This window comes from Chrysemys picta, chromosome 1 (genome assembly GCF_011386835.1).
Source record: "Chrysemys picta bellii isolate R12L10 chromosome 1, ASM1138683v2, whole genome shotgun sequence".
Classification (NCBI taxonomy): Eukaryota; Metazoa; Chordata; order Testudines; family Emydidae; genus Chrysemys; species Chrysemys picta.
The window spans coordinates 84,481,272-84,495,638 of record NC_088791.1 but is presented as its reverse complement, the minus strand read 5'-3'; the positions used below and the strand labels follow the sequence as shown (position 1 = coordinate 84,495,638).

At 43.4% G+C, this 14,367-nt stretch overlaps 1 protein-coding gene across 3 annotated transcripts in view; it reads right to left on the bottom strand.

Moving 5' to 3' along the window:
- Positions 1–13,837, bottom strand: part of ELK3 (ETS transcription factor ELK3) — a 60,393-nt gene extending 46,556 nt beyond the window's left edge. Inside the window, exon 1 of one of the 3 annotated variants that reach the window (XM_005306514.5) lies at positions 13,392–13,837. The gene's annotated coding sequence lies outside the window, so the exon portion shown is untranslated. Of the gene's footprint in view, positions 1–7,550; positions 7,671–13,391 lie in introns of those variants that run through there. The other 2 variants (XM_065560786.1, XM_065560789.1) reach the window with 2 other exon arrangements.
- Between the last annotated feature and the right edge of the window lie 530 nt (positions 13,838–14,367).

The window sequence follows — 14,367 nt, the reverse complement described above, 5'->3', positions numbered from 1 at the left end:
CTAATGAAATAACTAACTTATCTTTTAGTCTGTACCATTTTTCACATACCTAGTACGCTGATAAGACCTACAGGTATCACCCAGCATCTTGTCTCTCACTTCATTCATTAATGTAAACACTAAAATAGCTAGTGGGCTATAAGTTACAGTTTAAGGTGAATGTTATTTAAACAAACAAAAAAATCTGGTCATTGTCCTCCAGGGTTGGTAATATCCTGTATACTTAAATCAATTCCCATGGTTACTGCAAACTATGAAGAAGAGAGGGAAGGAGCATCACTTAAATTTTTGCCACAAACATCACTGTAGAAAAAGTGCCTAAATCACAAAGCTTTAGAAATGACATTTGTTCACCAACTAATCTGTTAACATCTCTGCAGCTTCCCAGGACACACAGCCATCATCCTTTTTGTTCTGTCTATTGCATCAGGTCACTCTCGTCAAATAAGATCTAAAGACTATAGCCACTATCCTCAGGCCTCACCATGCTGCATAGCAAAAGGCGATGGATGCCACCTTTTTACTCCCCCAATCTTGGAGCTGACTGGGGATCAGTTGAGCCACTGTTGTATATTAGAGCAGTCTGGGGCTGCTCTAATTTGCAAACAGCTTTAACTTCCATGGCACCTGCAGTAAACAGAGATCGCTGGAATGAAGCGGTGCTATAATTAGGCTCCCTATACCAGCCCTACTCCACTGAAGGATTCTCCTCAACTGACCATTTAGACCAGCTTTAAGTCTGCTCTGAGTCACCAAAATAGGATAAAGCAGTCTTCATAGAGGCCAAGATCTGACCCCTATATCTAGAAGCTAAACTCAGATTCTGATCTCAGTTAAGCTAGTGTAATCTGAAACTACTCCTCTGAAGTCAGTGGAGTTTTTCCAGACTCCACTAATGTAACTGAGATCAGAATTTGTCTCTCCCTTCTGTATACCTTCTAATATTATTCATTCTTCTATGGCATTATGTTTTGCTCGGAAAAGCTGATTGAAGTACTTAGATTTTAAACTTTTGGAATCTGTTTGTACTAGCACAAAGGGGGCCGCTGAACACCATTGCGATATAAATTGTTAATAGTTGTAATACATACCAGGACCTTTCTCAGAAAGCTCAGGCTGAAAGGTACTCAATTAACTCTATTTGTAAAGAACAGACTTCCGATAAAGGGATATGTGGAGATATTACAGTGAAATGCTGCCACCAGAGAAATGTATATTGTAATAGAAGTCTGTTCTGCAGATGTATTAGCATGTCAGTTGTTTCACAAAACTAGCAGGGTGAAACTTTTACAATACCATAGTTATATAATTTTAACAAATATCCTAAGTAGATGATTATTTAAAACCTAGTATTTTTACATTTGTACAAATTCCTATTTGTTTTGTTTTTGCCAGTACCCCTCTACCCCGATATAACACGACCCGATATAACATGGGTTCGCATATAGTGCGGTAACCCAGGGCTCCGGCAGCGGGGCTCGGGCGGTGCTTTAAAGGGCCCAGGGCTCTGGCTGCTGCGGGGAGCCCCGGGCCCTTTAAATCACCGCTGGGGCCCTATAAATCACCGTTGGAGCCCTGCCGCCGCTACCCCGGAGCGGCGGCAGTGGGGCTCGGGTGGCAATTTAAAGGGCCCTGGGCTCCCCACGGCCGGAGCCCCGGGCTCTTTAAATCACCGCTGGAGCCCTGCCGCCACTGCCCCGATATAACGGGGTTTCACCTGTAACGAGGTAGGGATTTTTGGCTCCCGAGGACCGCGTTATATCAGGGTAGAGGTTTATTTTCAAGAAAACTTCATCTTGCAAGATGGCATTTTGCACAGAGCTAATACTTAGCACATCTTTTATGTTAACACTTAGAGAGCCTGTTATACATTTTAAAATTATTTTAAAGATTGAAAATCATGTGCTTGGGGAGACTGTGACAATGATTCATTACGTGACTTAACAGCATTTTTGTTAGCAGCTAACACTGTTGTATGTTTAAAAATAAATGAAGAAAACATTTTAAAGGACCATGCATACTGGTAGGAACATTGTGAAGGGTGAGAGAGACAGGAATTTCTGTTATTACCCTTGCAGTTAGGATGTTAATAAACCTGAGGTACGACATTAAGATAGTACACATTTCAAAAACCCCAGAAAATGACTCAGGGTTGCTGCTCTGTATTTGGAACCCTCTGATATGGAATAATACATTGGCATAGACAGCCCAAGACTAGGTGGAAATGGTTCTGTTCCGTTAAACAGGATTTAGGGAGCTCATGCAGGGACCAACATCCTCTGCACACCGTGAAGCTGCTCTGCATATCCTGACACAAGCTTTTGAACAGGACTATGACACACCAGGAAGCAGGGCCGGTGCTACCATTAAGGCAAACTAGGCGGTTGCCTAGGGCGCCAAGATTTGGGGGCGCCAAAAAGTGGTGCCCCCAAATTTTTTTTTTTTGCAGCGTTTCTGGGCTGGGCTGCTGGTGGCGTGCTGACACCTGCGGCTCAGACTCCCTCTCCCAGCGCAGCGGCCACTCCATGCAATTATTGTCATTGCCGGCGGGGGCGGCGTGCTCAGGGAGGGGGCGTAGCAGAGGTGAGCTGGGGTGGGGAGCCCTGCGGCAGCTCCCCCCCCCCCCCGGCTCAGGGAGTCATGCGGCAGCTCCCTACCGCAGCTCACCTCTGCTACGCCCCCTCCTCGAGTGCACAGTTGCCGCTCCACTTCTCCCACCTCCCAGGCTTGTGGCGCCAATCAGCTGTTTGGTGCCGCAAGCCTGGGAGGGGAAGAGAATTAGAGCGGGGGCGGCGTGCTCGGGGAGAAGGCGGAGCAGAGGTGAGCTCGGGTGGGGAGCTGCCGCACAGCTCCCCGGGGGGGGGGGGGGGGAGCTGCCGTGGGGGGGGGGCGCCTCAGGGCGGGAGGAGAGCTGCCGCAGGGCTGGGGGGGGGGGGGGCGCAAGGTGGAAGTTTCGCCTACGGCGTGAAACTTCCTTGCACCGGCCCTGCCAGGAAGACCTTTGGCCTCTGTAGGGTAGGGGCAGGTATAGGAGTGTCAGGATCTACTCCAGTCCCACTAAGGGCTGCACTAGCAAACACTTTATCATGTGCTTAACTTAAAGCATGCAAGTAGTCCCATGACTTTAATAGCAGTACTCACTCAGAATTAAGTATGTGTTCAAATACAGTTGCAAAGCAATTTGTGGCCTGCAGAAGGATTCCTTTTCCCTCATCTCAGGAAGAGAGTTAGCCGTATCTCTGGGGCACCTCTTACTTACTGCTGTTGATTAAATTTGGGGGGCAAAAGAGGAGCACTTTCCGTGCTGGGAGTTTGCCATAGAGTTTGATAGGACTCTGAGCTGGTTGCTGTGTTTTGAAATCTAGACTTGGTTGTTGACTGTCCTGCTAAATTGCCCTGCAGTTAGGTAAATTAGTGCCTCCTTTCTAGCAGGGGCTCTTAGAAGTGAGAGCAGTGCAGTTTTTAACTGGATAGGGCAGTGATAAGAGGTGACTGAGAGAGAGGGGTTGAGTAACCTATTCCAGCTGTGTTTGGGGCCCAGTCTTTAAAAAGCATGCAGGCTCCAGTGGCTGGTGAGTTGAAGGCAGCTTCAAGACTAAGGGAGTTCACCAGTGGAGGAAGGCAGGGCTGCATGGTTGTTTTATTTTCCCCTTTCCTTAACTTGCAGGTACTCTACAACAGTGGTTCTCAACTGGGGGTATGTGTACCCCTGGGGTACACAGAGATCTTCTAGGGGATATATCAACTCATCTAGATCTTTGCCTAGTTTTACAACAGGCTACATAAAAAGCACTAGCGAAGTCAGTACAAACTAAAATTTCATACAGACAAAATGAGAAAGTAAGCAATTTTTCAGTAATAGTGTGCTATGAGACGTCTATATTTTTATGTCTGATTTTGTAAGCACATAGTTTTTAAGTGAGGTGAAACTTAACGTGCGCAAGACAAATCAGATTCCTGAAAGGGGTACAGTAGTCTGGAAAGGTTGAGAACTACTGCTCTACAAGGAAGAACCTGCCATGGGATGGAAAATGGCATGTCACCAACACCAACACTTGCTCTTTCTCTCTCCCTGCATCTGTGGGGTCCCCCTCAGACAGGCATCCTAATCCTGGAAGCGTCCACCCAGGCCCTGGCTTTGACCTACTGGGACTGAAGCCTGCATGTCCCTATTCACGAAAGTCGGACAGGGGAATGACAAGAGGTGTGCGAGAGGTGTCTGTTGGTGGAGTCCCTCGGGAAACAGGTAAGAAGAGCTGCAGGAGGGGGTGCCTCATCAGTGTAGCATCCAGGAATGTGAGGACTTCATCGATAGGACATACTTGGAAACATCTAGGATGGAGGATGTTAGCCAACTACAGATGACTACATCAGCACCAGAGGAAGAAGGAAAACTGGGGCTGTATAGGGAGGAGACTGGCTACTGGCCACCTTGAGTAACAGACAGTGCTTCACCCCCACCCAGGTCCATTGAGGTGAAGGAACTGTACATCGTACTGGCAACAGGACACAAGGAGCAGACTTCAGTGCCTGAGGAGGAGGAGCCACCTGCCCCCAAAGCTGGGAGACTCACAGTCACCCCACCCAGGAGGAGTAGGTGTAGGGTGCTGGTGGCTGGGGATTCCTTCTGAAGGAGACGAAGGCATCCATCTGCTGACCTTACATGATTTCTGCGAAGGTGCGCTGCCTGCCTGTAACCCACATCTGAGACGTTACGGAAAGGTTGCTGAGGCTCATCCATCCCTCTGACCACTATCCAGTGTTACTCGTCCATATGAGCACTAATGATACTGCTAAGTATGACCCTGAGCACAGGACTTCAGAAGCAAGAGTGAAGGCATGCAGATTGTGTTCTCATCCATCCTCCCGATGGAGAGTAAGGGCCCAGGCAGGGACAAATGCATCCTACAGATGAATTCATGGCTATGCAGATGTTATTGATAAGAGGGCTTTGGCTTCCTCGACCATGGGATGCTGCTCTGGGAAGAGGGTCTGCTGGGATGAGATGGGGTCCACCTGACCAAGAAGGGGAAGAGCATCTTTGTGCACAGACTCACCAACCTAGTGAGGAAGTTTTAAACTAGGTTCAAAGGGGGCAGGGGACAAAAGCCCACAGGTAAACATAAAAAAAGCGCGACCTTAACGGAGAGTTAGATGTTGGGGGGAGAGGGAGCATGGAAAATTAAAATAGGGTCCTAGAAGAAACAAGAGGGACATCAGCAGAGGAATTTCCTCAACATCTTAGATGTACAAATGCAAAGAAAATAAACAGGAAGAACTGAAAATATTACTATATAAGCTAACTTATGTCTTAATTGGTATCACAGAGACTTGGTGGGATACGTTCCATGACTGGAATATTGTTATAGAGGAGTATAGCTTGTACAGCAGGGGTCGGCAACGTTCGGCACGTGGCTCGCCAGGGTAAGCACCCTGGCGGGCCAGGACAGTTTTATTTACCTGCTGACGCGGCAGGTTTGGCCAATCGCGGCCCCCACTGGCCGCGGTTCGCCGTCCCGGGTCAATGGGGGCGGCGAGAAGCGGTGTGGGCCGAGGGATGTGCTGGCCGCGGCTTCTCAACACCCCCATTGGCCTGGGACGGCGAACTGCGGCCAGTGGGGGCCACGATTGGCCGAACCTGCCGCGTCAATAAAACTGGCCCGGCCCGCCAGGCTGGCGAGCTGCATGCCGAACGTTGCCAACCCGTGTTGTACAGGAAGGACAGGCAGGATAAAAAGAGAGAAGGTGTTGCATGATACATCAAGAATATGAACTTGTTCAGAAATTCAGAAGGTCAGAGCAGACCAATTGATGTCTCTGGGTAAAGACGAAAAAGGTAAAAAGTAGGGGTGACATCATTGCAGAGAGTCTGCTAAAGACCACCAAATAACAGAAATATCCCAAACACAAGATCCAGTAATAATGGGGGACTTTAACTACCCAGGCATCTGTTGGAAAAGTAATATGGCAAAACACGGAACTTCCAATAAGTTCAGGAAATGTATTGGGGACAACTTTTTGTTTCAGAAAGTGGAAGTAGTTATCTGGGGGTCAGCCATTTTATACATGATTCTGACCAACAGGAAGGAATTGGTAGCAATTTGGAGTGAAAGTGCCCATGAAATGATGGATTTCATGATTATAAGAAAAGGAAGGAGTAAGAGCAGCAAAATAAGGACAACAGACTTTTAAAAAAGCAGACTTTAACAGAGAACTGGTAGGTAAGGTCCCATGGAAAGAAAATCTAAGAGAAAACAGAGTTGAGGAAAGCTGGCAGTTGCTCACTGAAATAATATTAAAGGCACAACCGCAAACTATCCAGATGCAAAGGAAAGATAGGAGGAATTGTAAGAGGCCAACATGGCTGTAACGAGCCCTTTAATGACATAAAAATCAAAAAAGAATCCTACAAAAAGTGGAAACATGGACAAATGGTGTAAAAAACAAATAGCACAAGCACATAGAGACAAAATCCGAAAAGCTAAGGCACAAAATGAGCTACATTTAGCAAGGAACAAAAAAGGCAATAAAAAGAGGCTCTTTAAATACATTAAGAGCAAGAGAAAGACAAAGGAAAGTGTAGGTCCTCTACTTAGCAGGAAAGAGAGCTCATAACTGATGACATCAAGATGGCTGAAGTGTTTAATGCCAATTTTGTTTGTCTTCACTAACCAGGTTAATGGTGACCAGATACACAACACAATTAATATTAAAAACAAGGGGAAAGGAACGCAAGCCAAAATAGGGAAAGAATAGGTTACAAAATATTTAGGTAAGTTAGAAGTATTCAAGTCATCAAGGCCTGATTAAATTCATCCTAGGCTACTTAAGGAACTAAGTGAAGCAATCTCAAAACCATTAGCAATTATCTTTGAGAACTCATGAAGGACGGGTGAGGTCCCAGAGGACTGGAGAAGGGTAAACATAAAAAGGGAGAACAAAGAGGACCGAAAGGAAATAGGTCAGTCTGACTTCAATACCTGGAAAGATACTGGAACAAATTATTAAACAATTTGTAAGCAAGCGTGGCTACGCAGGCTTAGCCTGGGGCACAGAATCTAGTCCCTAGTTAACTTTTTTCACACAGTTTATGGATATACCTCCTTGAAGTATGTAAGCATCAGTCTATGATAAAGCAGACTGCAAAAGCATCGGTAATGCTAGTGGGTCAAAATCAGATATGGTATTAACAGGTGTAACTCCACTGGAATTGATAAAAATGACTTCAGTGAAGTTCTACCTGCTTACACCAGGGTTATACTTGGGCCATTTTGTTCTTAACTACATCATTTAAGTTAAAGCTGCTACTGAAGTATGTAGTTTTAGAATAGACTAGGAGATACTGGCCATCTCTATTACAGAAGCTGAATAGACCAACAATTTCAGGATAGATTTCTCAAAAACAACAAGGAGTCCAGTGGCACCTTAAAGACTAACAGATTTATTTGGGCATAAGCTTTCGTGGATAAAAAACCTCACTTCTTCAGATGCATGGAGTGAAAGTTACAGATGCAGGCATTATATAATGACACACGAAGAGAAAGGAGTACCTCACAAGTGGAGAACCAGTGTTGACAGGGCCAATTCGATCAGGGTGGATGTAGATGAGGAGGTATCAATTCCAGGAGAGGCAAAACTGCTTTTGTAATGAGCCAGTCACTCCCAGTCCCTATTCAAGCCCAAATTAATGGTGTTAAATTTGCAAATGAATTTTAGTTCTGCTGTTTCTCTTTGAAGTCTGTTTCTGAAGTTTTTTTGTTCAACAAGATTTACTTTTAAATCTGTTATAGAATGTCCACGGAGGTTGAAGTGTTCACCTACTGGCTTTTGTATGTTACCATTCCTGATGTCCGATTTGTGTCCATTTATTCTTTTATGTAGGGACTGTCCGGTTTGGCCAATGTACATGGCAGAGGGGCATTGCTGGCACATGGCATATATAACATTAGTAGACGTGCAGGTGAATGAGCCCTTGATGGTGTGGCTGATAGATTTCTGAATTGCATGTCCCACTATAATAATTTTAAAAATCAGAACTTCACTAGAACACATATACTGGCATTATATGATACTGAAATAATCAGTAGTCAGTGGGACAGTGATGTTATTGAATGTAGTGCTTGTTACAGGAAAATTTTTTTTGTTATATTGCTTAGAAAAACAACAAAAGTATTTTCTAAAAATGGATCCAAGTAAAATCTATTTTTAAAGATAAACCATTTTAAAACTTTAATTATGGAGAAGTTACCATTAGATATAAAAATGTAAACATAACCATTTAAGTAAATGCTGACCAAAGACCAATATGCATATTGTTTTAGGAAAGTACACACAAGGTATACTGTGTGTCTCATCTGGTTTGTTTCCATACATTTACCATTTTATTTTTGTGTGTAGTGAGCTGGACTTTCTGTTCCTACTTCCCAACATTCGGCTACAAATCATGACTAGTTCTTAAATCATACATAATTCAACAAAATACTTCAACATGAGAACAGATATGTTCAGTCTTTCAAGAGCTCTTAACAGTCTCAAGAATATTAACTGATTCATTAAACAAGCTACAGACCAAGAAAACATCTGCCTAATGATTCAGGGTTATATGATTCCTTACTGTGGAAAACAGTGAGGAAAAACTCCATAGAAAATTACGACTACAAATCAGTAGTGGGACCTACAGAACAGTGTTTTCAAAAGTACATTAGCAGCAGCCTGTTGTAATTGCCATTGGGTGTGGTCACAAAAGACATGTAGCAGTTGAAAACCAGCAGAAATCTTGTTGGAACTGGCACATAATAGACCTATGTCCTGGACTCAATCTGGTGGCTCTAACAGAAATTCAGAAGTCAATATTCAGACGCAAAGTAGATTGGAATAAAACCACCATAGGAAGGCTATGTGGATTGATAATCAGTCCAGATTTCAAACACATCCAATAAGTCATGCCTTTATGTGATGGACTGGTTGATCAAACAAGTCTTTTCCCATCTCTAGTTTATCTTATTCTGTGACACAGGACTCTTTGGCCCACAAATGGATATTCAAACTTCTTAATGATTTATCACTAACATGTATTGCCAACTGATTAAGGCAGGCTTAGTTTAGGGTCCCTTTTTCTTAGGAAATTACACTTTCTACAGATAACATGTATCATAAATAACTGTGTACTAGGCTTCCTCCTCTGTTAGCAAACACCACAATCCCCTTTTTCATCAGTAGCCAAATCCTGAGTTACTTAAAAGTCTACTGCTTTTCATTCTCCTGAAACTGGCATGACATCATGTAACTGCATTTCCCACATCTAAGAATCTGCACCCATATTTTTCATGCATCTTTGTTACTTAGCTTCCCTACACATGATGCATTGTATGGGAGCATATGGCCCTTAGCTACTGACTGGGGCTCAATGCATCTGTGTGAACCAACAAATTAATGTATCATTTTCATTGTATAATAATTCTCTCATAACAAAAAACATTTAAATTCTGTTGTACCTCAATATCAGGTTTATAAAATCACTTGATTGCTATTACCCTCCTATAACACTCCTCAATCCTACACACACACCCTGAGTTGGCATCCATTCCAAAAATGGGATTACAAGGTGAGTGTACAGCTGACACAATCAAATTTACTGTATAAAGAAAGACAAAACTTCAGCCTTTGGAGTAAAATACTTACTTTGTAATCATGACTTAAGTTAAATGAAATACCATCAACTGAATGGAGTAAGCACACTATGAATCAGTGAGTAGTAAGTCTCTCTAATGATTGAAAGTAAAACTGATTGTATCTCTAGAAGTAAAGAATGGGTAGGTGTGTGTGTGTGTAGTGTTTTGTAAACTTATTTATAAGGAGGATTATTTATTTTATTTATTTGAGATTGTGCTATCTGTCTTGGTCTACTACATGTAAGTGATAATGTGACATAATAAGGGTGCATGGATTCCCAGGGTGTAAACTTTTTTTTTTTTTTTACATGGTACGGCTCTTGGAAATGTTTCAGTTTATAAATACTCTGAGAAAAACCAAATGTATGCAACTCTGATAGTAGAAATATTAGGTAAATATAAAATGAATAATCATTGTAGGTAATTATCTATACTTTTTTCTTAATCACTTTTTTATTTTACAATCAAAATATTTAAGGAATGAGATAATATTTATATATATACATATACAAAGCATTTTTATAATTTAAGGGGAATTGCATTATTCATGAGTGGAAGAAAATAAAATTTGGACTTTTTCTCCCCACACTTGAGTCAATGTATTTTATTTATAAAACACTTATGGATTGTGCTTTACTGTTTAATTCAATATGTAGTACATACAACTGATATATTATTATTTTCATGTACATCATTATGAAGGCATCAAGATGTTTTTACTTATTCTGAATTAAATGAAAGTCATATAATTAACATATACTCTACATATGTGTAGTCTATATAGATGCAACAGATGGGATTTTGAAATTCCAACAATGTTCACATAACCCTGCTAATTAAACTAGAGTGTAAATTTAACAAACAGAGTTCATGTTTAATGTTAGGGACAGTCTAATAGGACTTTTGTTGTCACAGAATATTCACTGGATTATAACTTGAATTTTTTGGTTTCCTACGCAACAGACTTTGAAATATTAAATGTTCCCAGTAATATGATTATCTCTTGAAAACTCAGATTTTCACTGAAAGATGAACTCTCTGAAAAGAGAAATAACACTTACTGTCTGAAGATCATCTTTGATAGCTGACCAGGAATTAGGCATTTTCTATGTTTAATATATCTCATCTCTAAAGTTCTTGTATGACCGCGTATGAAATGAATGTGTGTCTCGCTCTGGCTGTAGTGGGCAGTAATCCACCAATGAAATTGCTTTGCAATGTGGCATTGGTCAAAAAGCTCTTCTATACAGAAAAACTTAGCACAGGATGAACACAGAAAGTAAAGGAAATGCTGAGGATCATCTCAGGTAAAGACGTGTTATTATTTCTTCATTCAATCATCATATTTTTGCACAGTATTTAGTAGCTAAAAGGTGTCAAATGAAGTCTTTCATGGCATTACCATGTTTATCATATATATCTTTCTTTTACACGCTTTTTGCTTTTTGGATATTTCTTATGTCAGAAAACACATCTAAAACTTCATTTTTGGGGGGTATATTCTTTGTTTGCTCCATGCTCCCTTTGTACAACTTCTTACTTTAAATTAGACAGTAAGCATTTTTGGGGGCAGGGAGAATATCTTTCTGTGTGTGCAATAGGGCACCAATTTTGAATAGAGCCTTTGTGCCCTACTGCAGAAGACATAAATAATAATAAAGCCACTTTACAAACCACATAAGTTAAAAGGCATAAGCATGAATTAGATGTCAATTTAAAATTAACCAAATAAAGTGACAATACAAAAAGATTCTGTCCTTTTGTTCACTCACCACAGTTCTAATGTACCCATCACCATAGTGTCCTAGCACCTACCAGCAAGAGTGTAGTTTTTATCTGAAAAAATCTATGCAAATCCATAAGATCATCATAGATGTCTGGAACATGTTTAGCTAAGTACAACCTCCAAAATATCCCCTTTTTCATACAAACCCTCCCACAACTATCACATATTTGTAAATTACATTTATGCTTCAAGTTCTGAAACTAACCAAGATTTTGCAAAAGCAAAATATTAGATGAATAATGCCTTTTTGTTAGAAATTAAAATGACACCACTGCCTTTTTTTAAAAGTTGAAGACCCCATGATTGAAAAGATGTTGCATTGAATAAACTGGTCTGAGTCCTATACCCCTAAGTAAATAAAGATGTAACTTGTCTCCCTTTCAACTGCAGTGGTAGAAAAGCTGACAGGGCTTCACAAAACCCTCCTGTGTTAGGGAACGGAAACTCCTAATGAGATTAGTTGGTGTGTGTGCAGACATTACTTAGCCATGACTAAATGGGCTCTCTTCCTGCAGCCAGTGGAAAATTCAGGGAACTTTTTCCCCCTGCAGCATCAGAGTCCCTCTAACCTTCAGCAAAGCCAGATCCAAAAACAACTCTCCACTTTCTTTCTTTCTCCCCCACCAGCCCCGGTGAAATGTATCAAAATGGGCCAGAAGGGCTTTTGGGGAGGGGGTGACCTAAGAGAGAGGGGGAGGGCAGAGAGGGGAACTCTGAAGACTACAAAGGAAACTGTAAAAAGAGCAAACACATAAACCTGAGAAGGAGAAAACCACAGAGTTTCTTTGTGAGCTGCAGTGACTCATTTTCAAGATGTTGTCTGCTGCCAGTTTCAAACCGGAAGCGCATGGCAATTAGTCTTGCTGTTTCCAGACAAGCCTGAAACTCTCCCGACACTTTTTTTTTAAATCCCCCCTTTCCAGTTTCTGCAAGAACCCTCCTCCCCACCCAGCCCCCTTCACCCCTTGCAGGGGCGGCGGGGATCGGCACACACTGCCCCAGCGCCTGGGCGTGTTGACAAACACCCAGACCCCTCCCCCAGTCACTATTATGATTATTTTAATTTTTAAAATGGCCCACGTGGCCCTGCAGTTGGGACGCCCTGGGCAGCGAGTGAATGCAAAGCGCACCCCAAAGGGCTTCCTGGGCAGTCAGTTATTTCTGTCTCTGATTTATGCTCCCTCCCCAGAGAGCCCTGGCAGATGGTGCCCCCCTGCCTCTCGTCCCAGGCAGACCCTGACCCCTTCCTCCCCCCCCCCCCACTTCTCTTTCCCCTTGTAGAGCACTCGCCCCTCATCTCCTTCCCCTTTTAGACAGGCAACTATTCCTCGTCTCCTCTCTCCCTTCCCCAGCCGGGGCAGGCAGTGCCCCCCTGAACCCCGAGTCAGACCGTCACTCCTCTGTCCCCAGACAAGCCAGTGACTCCCCCTTGTTCCCCCCAGACAAGCAGTGACACCCCCCTTGCTCCTCCCAGGCAAGGCAGTGACCCCCATTGACCCCCTCAGGCAAGGCAGTGACACCCCCCTTGCTCCCCTCAGGCAGGCCCCCGCCGTGCTGCCAGGTCTCCCCCGCGGGGCTCCGGGCCCTGCCCCCCGAGTTACCACCAGGCATTTAGAGAAAATAGTTTGCTCTGGGTTCCTGCCACTCGTTCCCTTGCACGGACTGCCCGAGAAGCTGATGTCTCCGCACCCAGCCCGGGCCCCTTCCAGCCACATTGTCCTTTATCAGCACATTAAAGGCCAGAAGGGAAACACTCTGTGTGGTGCCTATGGGAAGAGCAGCCCCTTGGGCCCCGCAGCGCAGCTGCATCCATTCTCCTATTTGCCCGTCTCTTAAAGCCTGTCTGTCTCCCCTTTGCTCTCATTCCCTGCCACCTTCCCAAGCCCCCAAAACTTTGCAATACTTAGCCCGAGCTCAGAAGCACTTGTACATACCCAGAACCTGCTGGACTTTTCCAATCTCTCCTTGTAGTTTAAAGGGAGCTAGGTAAAATCCCCTGGTTTTCCATGCTGACAGTCTTCTGCAAGCGCTCTGTTGCTCTTGTAATGAGATCCTGGTTTTTTTCTTTCTTTCTTTTTTTTTTTTTTTTCTTGGTTGGTGTGTATGTGTGTGTGAGAGCAGGAAGTTGGAGCAGTCAGACAGAGAGCCGGCTCACTTCCTTTCCTGCATTATTCCCCAGGCGGTTTGCAGTCTGTGTAAACAGGCTTTTCCTCCCCTCTCCCCTCTCTCTGGCCGCTGATGTGCAGCATTGCTGTAATATAAGACACACACATAGTAAAATGGTAACGGTAACTACACACACACACACACACACACACACACACACACACACAAGGAGCTCCAGCAGCTCCCTCTGACCTCCACCTCTTCCTGTTCTACACCCCAGGGGAGGAGCTTCAAACAAGCTCAACAAACTGGCCCGTGAACAGCCTCTACTAAGAGCATAAGGTGGCTTTGCAAAATAATCAGCTTTTCCAAAAACAGTGGCTCAGAGCTGTTAAAGATGAACACGACCATGTTAATATTATTTATTAGTAATTATTACCACTTGTTAAGCATCAATAGTGCATTGAGCACCCTACAAGACACTGAGGAGACATGGCGTTTGTCCTAAGGAATGTGCAGTCTCCAGATTTGATCTGCAAAGCACTGAGCACCCTCAACTTCTGTTGATTTCAGTGGCAGCGTCAGAGTATTCGGCACCTTGGAAGAGGTGCTGACCACTTCTCAGAACTGGACCTTAAGTAGATGGAGACCTCAAAATACATAAACAACACCAAACATATCTAGTGTTAAAAACAAACTGGAAAAAGACAAACAAACCATATTTAAATAGTGAAAGTGTACTCAAAATCTGGATTGAAAATCCCAAATCGGATTCTATGGTTTTTGGTTTGGCTCATTATAAAG